The sequence below is a fragment of the Anser anser genome, assembly GCF_964211835.1.
Source record: "Anser anser genome assembly, chromosome: 10".
Taxonomy (NCBI): Eukaryota; Metazoa; Chordata; class Aves; order Anseriformes; family Anatidae; genus Anser; species Anser anser.
The window spans coordinates 3,393,226-3,402,862 of NC_139730.1; the positions used below are offsets into that span (position 1 = coordinate 3,393,226).

Below are 9,637 nucleotides of genomic sequence, written 5' to 3' on the forward strand. Positions count from 1 at the left end.
AATATTGCTGCAGTAGGGAAGCAGAAGTTGTGGCAGCTTCTTGTCGGTGGGACGCTTGAGAATGGGTTCAGCCTCATGCCGGGGGCTTGCAGCTTGTGTGGCGATGACGGTGGCTTCAGAAAAAGTCAAAAGCTTGAGTGTAACTTAAATTGCTGCTGGTGGCCCCAAACGCTTCCTAAGACCTTTTGAACTGGAAATCTCCTTATCCACCTATACAACGCCCGTGCCGCGCTGCGTACCGTGATGAGGAGCCCTGTGGACGGAGGAAGGCCCCCGCGGCGAGCCCTTTTCCAGCCCAGCAGGTTCCCTGCGCCCAGGTGAGCTCTGCAGGCTGCGCGGCGCCCTTGGAGCCGAGATGCTGTGCATCTCGTGACGCCCTGGCGACGTTGCTGGGGCTGCGTTTTGTGTCCGCTCCAGCGTGCGGCTGAGAGCACGTCAGGGCAGGATGGAGCCCCGGGTGGTGCAGCTCCCGGACCTCGTACTTCAGAGGAATTAACTCAGAAAGATGGCTGGGAGAAGGCACGACGTGCTCTTGTGTAACCACGGAGCACGGGTAGGGTCGTGCCCACTGCATCTAAACTCCGTGCAAGGCTCTGGGGTTAATCCTCCCTACTGAATGGCTTTGGGGAGCTCCAGCTGGGAGCCATGTTTTTGTTCTTGGAAGCTGCCCTCGGAAGCATCTGGCACTCTTCGGGGATTAAGCACAGGTTCTTAGACAGAGGTTAGGATTAGCAAGGAAGGAAGCAGGAGCCCACAGTTTGGGCTCAGGCAGCAGTTCGTTAGGAAGCAGGATGATGGTGGCAGAAGAGCTGCTTGCGGGTCCCGGAGTGCTCCTGTCCTCTTCTCCCTGCTGGCACGAGGAGGGAAGCACAGCGAGGAAACACCAAGAAACCCCAGCCATGGACTGTGACCGTGCTCGGCCCTTCTGGGTGGCTTGGAGAGGCACGGGGCTGGTGGTGGAAGCTCGCTGCCTGCTCCTCCCCACGGCTGCTGCCCCAGCTCGGTGCCACCGGTGAGAAAAGGGCGCTGAGACTCGCAGCGGAGCATTAAGGAAGGTTCCTCTGCTCATAAGCCTTCAATGGGCTTAATCACTTGGCAGTAACTTCTTTAAACCTTATTTGAGTTGAAGCTAAATGTTTTGGCTGGTTATGTCACCGCTGTATTAGCGAGGAACGCAGGAGAGTGTGCTAGTTTGTATTAACGGAGCTGCCTTAATCCTTCGTAGCCGTGCTTTTTAATGTGTTACTGTCTTACAGGGAGAGAAAACATTTGCCCATGAGACAGCAGAGCTCGCTCCTCAGCGTTTCTGCGTAAGGCAAACGTTCCTTGTCCTTAATAAGGACTAAGAAAGTTCTCAGCAGTGGGTGTCCATAATTAATGGTCAGTGTGCATGAGTGCTGGATGGCCAACTGTCTGCGTCTGAGGTCTGGCCTTTTATAAATACTTTTTCCTACAATCCTCCTCCATTTATGGGTGGGTTGGAAGCCTGACCCCATTTTTTAGTGGTTCCATACAGCCTTCAGCCCCGATGCTTCCCTAGCTATGGCCCTGTTGGCCTGGGGTGACTCCAGCACGCACGCCTCTCACGTTCGCCGTCCAGGTCAGCAAAGGTTTTCTTGTGAGCACGCGTATCTTTGCTGTCCTGACAAGAGAGAAATTTGTTTAACCTTCTCACGGATGATTTGTTAAGAAACCTCACCCTTACCTTGCCTTACGTGTTTGTTTAACCTTATCACAGCTTACTGAGCTGACATGCTCGGTTTTATATCCTTCTCCTGTCGAAGACACTTCCTAACATCTTTGGCCAAGGGGAACTTCATTAAAGACAAAAAAAAAAAAGCAAAAACCAACCAAGAGACAGTAGTGGGTTTAATCTTCACAAAGCAGCAGGGCTTTTTCCTCCCTGGGAATATTACGAAGCTGTGACTTTTCCAGGTTTGGAGCAGAGCGATTTTTTTGTGACTTTTCCAAGTAACCTTTCTCCCCCTTCTCTGGCTCCTTGGCATTGAAACCGTGCTGCAGGCGCTGCGAGAGCCTCCTGCAGCTGCGTGTCGCCTCGCCGCTGCATCGTGATGGGCCCAGCTGCAAGCAGAGCCACCTCCGATCCCGTGGAATAACGTGAGCAGCCGAGTCCTGACGTCTGCTGCTGGTATCGTCACCGCCGCGTGCGCTTGTTCGGGGGAGAAAGCGTCCACGTGGCTCCTTATCTATTCCGGGCCAAAAATAACACCGCGGCTCCTGCGGCCTCAGAGAACGAGCCTGGACTCGGAGCGGGGAACTAGGGTGAAGGTGAAAAGGATAAGTGATGGGGTAAAAGGCAGGACTGGGGGCCGGGGGTGGGATTAGGATGGCAGGGCTCAGGACCGCGTGGACACCGCCGCGGGGACGAGTCCCTGCTGACCCGCAGCCCTGCCCGCCCGGTGCCACGCAGCGCGGGTTTGGTGCGGGAGGAAGATGAGGGGTGAGGGCGGCGTCACCTCCGCGCCGTCGCGGCACGGCTCCCCACGGGGGACCCCCGCGGGGCTCTGCAGGTCGTGTCTGCGTCCCGCCATCTGCCCTCGCGGCTCCCGGGGCGGAGGAAGCGTGCAACGCGCGGCCCCGCTCGCTCGGCTAGGTGGTCGGGGACAGAAAATGCCTTGTTCCCCGTCAGCCGGCACAAAGGCTCCTTTATAGGCGCTTGGCCGTCCGTCTGCCGAGGTGCCTCAGCCTGCTAGCAGCGGTTACCGCTGGAGGTATGCAGGCGCTGGGGCCGCGACGGACAGGGGGATGTTGTTCGCGCGCTGCCTCCCCTTCCTTCTGAGGGCAGGGAGCCGCGCGGCGGCCCGGTGCTCGTGGTGATGGAGGGGTGCCTCGGAGGCTTTCCCTTGCGAAAGCAGGACTGGAATCCTCCCGTCACACACGTGGGGACAGACCTGGCCTGAAACACGGCCTGCACCAGTGTGGAGGGAGCCCTGTCCCCCGCAGGGCACGTCCCAGCTGGAGGGGATCCCCGGCTTCGTAACGTTTTTGATTTTCTTTGCAGCCTCTGGACTGCTTTCCCCCTGTCTTTCCCCTCCCCAGCTTCTTGCCCCGTCTGCCCGAAGTCATTTTTCTCCTGTCCGTGTCCTCGTGCTGATTTCACGCGGAGACTTGGCTGCAGCCAGCCCTGCCCAGAAACGCACACTCATCCTTTGAGACCTAGGGGAGGGAGCGAAGGGAGAGAGGCGGCCGTCAGCCGGCGGAGCCCTGCTAAGTGCTCGCTCTCTGAAGTTCGCCTCCTTTGGCTTTTAGGCATCTTCACAGTTTGCCATCTCCTGCCTCCTGTGTTTGGTTTTCTTTGCCCTTTTTTTTTTTTGTTTTGTTTTTAACCCCCCAAAGCTAGCTGACAGTCCTCCAGTTCCGTTCCCAAATAGCATTCTCATGCTGTCACCGCTGGCTCTGGGACTCGAGGGAGAGCTTGGGTGGAAAAACAGCTTCTCATCGAATTACCAAGAGACGGATCTCATGGGGTGAAGGAAGAGCACAGGAGGGACGTGCCCTGTTTCCCATTAAGCTCTTTCCCTTGAACATTTTCTTGTGCTCCAGTAGCGTGGATAAATATTGAAAACTGGGAGCTGAACGTGTCAAAAGGTGCCACGGGGCAGGTCCGGGGTACGAGCCACCGCCGGGTCTGTGTCCCTCGGGAGCAGCAGCTCTGCCCTGGGGACGTGTGCCCCCACTTGCTCTGTCCTCATGGGACTGTGCTGCTCTCGCTGAAGGTCGCTTGGGCTTTGAAGGACGCGTTTAAGCTTTCTGCGGCCTCTCTCACGAGCGGGTGAGAAATTACTTTTCGACTTAATTTCAGACTGGCTGTCGTTCTCAAGCGAGCCTGGAGAAGCGCGGTTTTGACCTTGCTGGCGGGGAAAGCTTGGAGGAACCAGATTTCCCAGGACGCCGAGGGAGGATTCTTAGGTCTAGAATCCTGTGCTTTGGCGTCAAAGCGCCTGCAAACCTTCCCGTGCCCCCTCGGTGGAAGGAGAGCTCTCCTGCACGGCGCAGGGTTATCCCCGGGGCACCGCAGGAGGAACCGTCAGGGCAAGGTGGGGAGTCCAGGAGGTCCTGGCCCGGTGTCCTGCAGCCAAACCACACCTCCGCTCCCCTCCTGCACCAGGCGCTTCAATTAAAATTCCACCGTCAGGGCCGAAGCGAGGGCAGGCAGGAGTAGGCTTGTTTTCGGGAGGGAGGGCTGAATTTTCTGCCGGAATGGGCCTTTTCTCAGGGTGAGCTCAGGAAATGCTCCCCCCCCCGCCTCCTCCACCGGTTCGGTGCAGAAAAGCCACAGGTCGAAATTGCAAAAAATAATCAGCATTGTCTGCTTCGGATCCCAGAGGGCATCAAAGAGCGAACGAATTGAGGAGCCCTGCAGGGACAAAGCTGCGGTTCTCCGGCAGCCTCTCTGAACCAGAGCCCAGGACACTCGTTGAAGGCAATTTGTTAATGAAGATCGGGGGTTTCGAGCCGGAGAAGAGATCCCCCCCAGCACCGGGAGCAGCGTGCAGGGATGGGGAGCAACCTCCTGGAGGTGAAAGGTGGCGAAAGCAAGAGAGCCAGAGCGAAACCCAGGGGGGGTCGTAGCGCGGTGGAGTCTGAGAAATTCCAAATATTCTAAACAGAGGTCCCATGAGCAGAGATACGAGGGAACCAAATTCCTTTGGCGTTTGCAATATCGGGCTGGCTGAAGTAGCCGCTCTTGTGCAATGCTCTGCTCGATGGTTACTGAGCAAACGCTGCTCCTTCTGCAGCTCACAGCGAACCAATTTGTTTCCAGCCACCCGTGTAAAGCAGGTAGCTGTGGCACGGGTGCTGATGTGCAAAGGGTCAGCGCAGCGACACGTGTTGAGGTTGGAAGTGCTGGAGGGCGGAGGAGAAGCAGGCTTGCAGTTTCTGAGCAAACTGTCTCGTTGAGGAGTGTGAAGACGAGGCAGACCTTCACGGCCCCCTGGTTGCCGGCGGTTTCTCCGGTGAGAATGCAGGAGCTGGGCAGGTGGTGGGGGGGAAGGCAGGGGAGGACAGAGATGAGCTTTCTGAAGGGAAATCGGTCTCAAAAAAAAATAATTAAGTAAACAGCAAAATGTTACAAGGTGTGAGTTCAGGAACAACCTGCTGTTTGCCCTGGCTCGCGCTGTGACACGGCTCTAATCCTCAGAGCCGGGTATCGTATCTGATGGGCCGCGACGATCTCCTTCTTTCTAGACGTAGAACTCCCCTGTGCCTGTCTCCCCCCAGGCGAGGAGGAATACCTGCCAGGAAAGCAATGCTCTCTGATTCTCAGCTGCTTTGGCACGCCAGCAGAACCGTCCTGCACTAAAGCGGTGCCGCAGGGACGTGTTCTGGCGTGGCAGCCGAGCTCAATCGAAGGGCGAGCGCTCGGGCACCTGCCTGGTGGCCAGCACAGACGAAGCGCCGAGCAGCCTGTGTCGTAGCTGGTATCATTTCGTGCCTCGTTACAGTGCTAAACAGTCAGCTCTTCGTTCGGAACCGAGGTCTGAAAGTGACTTCTGAGAGCGTGTTTTCTTCCTGGCCAAGCAGAGGGTGTGCGGCGAAGAACAGTGGCTTGGGTTTTGTTTTTCTTCGGTAGCCAACATAACGTCACTGGTTGTCTTTGTGCCTGCGTCTCTTTGTGTGGCAGGGCGGAACAGCCGCGTCCAGCTCGGGGTCGGTGCCAGTTTCATCAATATGATGATTATACGCGGAAGAAAGGAGCTGCAGTGGTTCTCGTGGTGTTTCAGTGGTCAATAATAGGGAAATATGGCCACATCTTGATATTCTGGTTCGGCTCCCCTGGTTGCTGTGCATTGTGCTGGAAAGTCCCCCTTTCCTTGTAACCCTGCGTGCTCGTGCACTCTGTGGTTGGCTAAAGTAAATGTTCCCGTCCTCGTGTGTGCTGGGCTATAGCAGAACCGCTGTAAAATACTCCAGACCCCGTTCCTGAGCGTTGCTGCATGGATAATGCTGTCATGTTTTTCTTTTATTTTTAAATCCTAAGAGTTGCTGCAGTCCTTTCTACGCCAGCCTTTGGGAACCAGACCACAGCTATAACTTTGAAACTTGGAAATACCCGGGCAGCCTCAGTCCTGCGTCCCACACCAAACAATAATGAGCGCTGAAAGCTAAACTGAGCCCATTGATATGGTGATGATCAGTACTTTTCTCTTTCTGATTAACATTCAACCTGTGTCTTCTATAATGTTTCGAACAAGCCATGGGATTGTCCATTCTTCTTCGATCCAGTTGCCCGGTGGATTCGAGCCCATCCTGCCAGGGAAGTTGCTGGCACTGTGTCCCGTTAGGGCAGTATCCCTGTTGGCCTGGGATGCAGTTTTGGGTGATAACTGTGACCCAGTTGGGGTTGTTTTCACTTCCCCACGAGTGAACCTGTGACAGACGGACAGCGGAGCGAGGTCCTTCTGCGTTCGACCCGCTGCAATCCCGTGCGGGTTGCTGTGTCCCCGCGTGTCTTGCAGGAAATGCCGGGGGCCGTGAGCTGCAGCCCTCGCTTGGGAAAACTCCGGGGCCAGGAGATTTTGGGAGAGGCGCGGTAAATGGCCGGACGCCACGCGGTTCTTTTGGGGAGCGATAAGCGAGCGAGAACAGACGCAGATATTTTTAATGGGGTTTTAATGTAAAACTAATGCAGTTTAGGCAAGCAGCCTGGTAAAGGGAGAGCTTCTTGCCGGTGCTTTAGGGGAGCTTTTATTCCTGGGCAGCCTCTTGGTAAAGCCGGATGCTCCGGGTCCCCCTGAGCTCTCACCAGCGGGTCCCTGGGGTGGTGGATAAGCTGTCTCGTGGCCCTCGGCCGTAGGAAGGTGTCTGTAAGTCACCAGCCCTTGGCAGTTGTCCTCTGGGGAGTGGGAACTCGGCCGTGCCGGGCTGGCAGCCCTCCCAGGTGTAAGGCACAGCGAGGGAGGAAAGGGGAAGGAGGAGGATCCATGCCATGAGGGCAAACGCTTGGCCGGAGGTCAGAGCTGGGAGGTGTTCGGGTGCTAGGACAGCCTGGGGAACTCAGATGTCTCGGGAATTGGGAGGTTTGTAAGAGCTGAAGGTGAAGCAAAATGGAAGGGCCCACGGAGGGCACCGGGGCACGGCCGCCCGTGGGTATTGAGTTCCAAACCAGAGCTGCTGGCAGCGCGCGGGGCTTCGTCGGGCGGGCGAATCCCTGCCTGCCCAACCCAGAGCCCGCTGGGCAGAACGGGAGCCTGGAGAGGTGACGGGTCGCTCCGGCTCGTTTCTCTGTCCTCTGTTTGTGGGGACGTGCTAGAACGATGGAGGATTGGCACGTGTGTGTGTGTGTGCTGTGTCTGTATGCCCCTGAAGGAGAAGGCACCATGGAGGTGCTCTCCCAGCACGGAACTGAGGAGACCAGAGGCAAAATAGCAGATGGGGGGGCTAACCCAAGCTTTATTCCTCTCTGCAGCGAAATAACCTCGGTTGATGCAGGTCTGTTGTAACTCTCACCCCCTCAGCAAGCTGCTGGAGGAACCTGCTGGCAGTGTCTCCAGGTAACAGTGGCAAGCAGGCGATGCTGACAGGATTTCACTTACCACACGTGAAACACGTGAAATGCCCGCGGGATGGCTGCAGGCAGGCGGCCGGAGGAGAGGCCGGCGGGCAGCTCTGCTCTGGGGGCAGCACCTCGGCTTCCCGGCACCCTCCATCGCCACAGCTCGGGATGAGGGCTTTTTTCTCGTCCTTTCTTTCTCTGTTTTTTTTTTAACCGATTTCTAGGAAACGCAAGATGAAGTGGGCTTTCTTTGGACCCTCCCCAGCAGGCACTTTGTCACGCCGGCGAGGCGGTGCTGGGTGACGCGGCACAGAGGCAGACTTGTTGCTCGCTGCAACCGCTGCTGCCTTCGCAGCCGGAGAGAGCCGGGCTGCGAGCTCGCCTGAAGCACTCCAGGGCTAAATCTGCTGCTAAAGCCCTTTCAGGGGAAATCCTTGTGGCAGAAGGATTTCAGGTTTATTAATTGGCCTAATTTCTCTACCTAGCGAAAGAGGTTTTAAATCATTCCGATAGTGAGGAGTCAGGTCCAGGTAAATTTATATTTAATGAGATAACATTATAATGAAAGAGAACGTTTTAGCTGTACAGAAATGTCTTAGTAAATGCCTTTCGCAGTCCTAAAATGGAGTAAAGATTTTTTTTTTTCTCTTGCATTTTTTTTGTCTTCCCCCTCTGGGCAAAACCTTGCTGAACACGTCTGGACAGTGAAATGTTCTTTTGTAGGGATGAACTCACGATCTCCGAGGTTACGTTTGCTCTGAAAGGTGTTTGCACACAATAAAGCACTTTTATACGTGACATTTACTGCACTACAGCAGCTAGCTTTAAAAATAGCATTTTGGGAAGGCTTCGTTTCACATGAAGTGTACGTACCCTGAGCTTCCTCTTTAAAATGTCAGTGCCACTTGACAAAGCCCCTTAACACCTTCCTCGCCGCTGCTGCCTGTCCCTTCCCAGGAGTGCTGTGTGGGGTGCCCAGGGGTGCTTTGTGGGGTGTCCGTGAGCTCAGTATCAATTCTTGCTGGTCGGAGCTTGGGAACTGCCCGTGGTCCCTCTGGTACAGGCGTGTGTTGTCGTACACTCCTCAGGTTGTGCGTAATCCCCCCTTGCTGCAGGGGGGTCTCCGGTTTGTAGCTCGCTGCAGAAGTTGAGGAGAACTTCACCCAAATAGAAGCCAACACACGGCTTTTCTCAGCACCCCTCTCCCAGCGGATGCCTATGCATATTGCCATTATTTTCAGTTCCTCACAGCTGTTCGAGAGCATCACCATTAGTACTTTACCTGCACAGAGTAAGTACAGCACAGCAGCACTCTGTGTAGCGAGAGGCTGTGTGTCTTTCCTGGCTCCTCTCGGTGCATTTAGTGGCTTTTTTCCCTCTCTCTTTCTTTCTTTCCTCTTACAGATAGGTTTTGGCCACTGCTTTTCAAATTGTTCAAATTTCCATCTTCAGTAGCTGAGGCTAGCCACTGAAGCTGTCTTGCTTTTAATGCTATTCAGGATGTGTCTTTTTTTTTTTTAATTTTTTTTTCTTTCTTTCTTCAGTCAAGTCTACAAAGAATACTCTGTTTTATGTGCTTTATATGTATGATTTCTTCTTAAAGGACAACTCATTTCCTCTACTTTAGAGGTATTTTCTTAAATCTGTCACTTCCTGTCTCTTTCTTGGCTGTCTGATTTGCCAGTTTTTTACATTTTTTTATAACTGTTCCACTCATTAACTTCTCAAATCCGCTGGGAATTGCATTTTGCCCAGGCGAGGTGAAACTCCCTTTTTATTCTCTGGCAAGAAATATTTGACGATTAATTTAATTGCTAAATTGGCTTCCAAGCAGAAGCAGGCTTGGAAAACTGCAGGGGAATTAATCATGCCCGTTTAACAGAAGGGACTTGAAAATGTGGAGGCTGTGCTAAAGACGTCACTGAAAGCCGAGGTGCATAGCAGCTAGCAAGCTCTCAGTATTTTATCGTGCTTCAGACCTTCTTTGTAATTTCTTGCTGGCTTTCACCACATTTTTCCACTCGAAGAGCTGAGCGCGCCCTCCCACGAGGAGAGCAGAGCCCTCGGCTCCGGGAAGCACCGGCCAGCAGCGGGGCTGAAACCCCGGGGCTCGCAGTG

The 9,637-nt window shown here is 54.7% G+C and overlaps 1 protein-coding gene across 1 annotated transcript in view; it reads left to right on the forward strand.

Moving 5' to 3' along the window:
* Positions 1 to 9,637, forward strand: part of CHSY1 (chondroitin sulfate synthase 1) — a 66,671-nt gene that overhangs the window by 16,454 nt on the left and 40,580 nt on the right. The window lies entirely within an intron of this gene.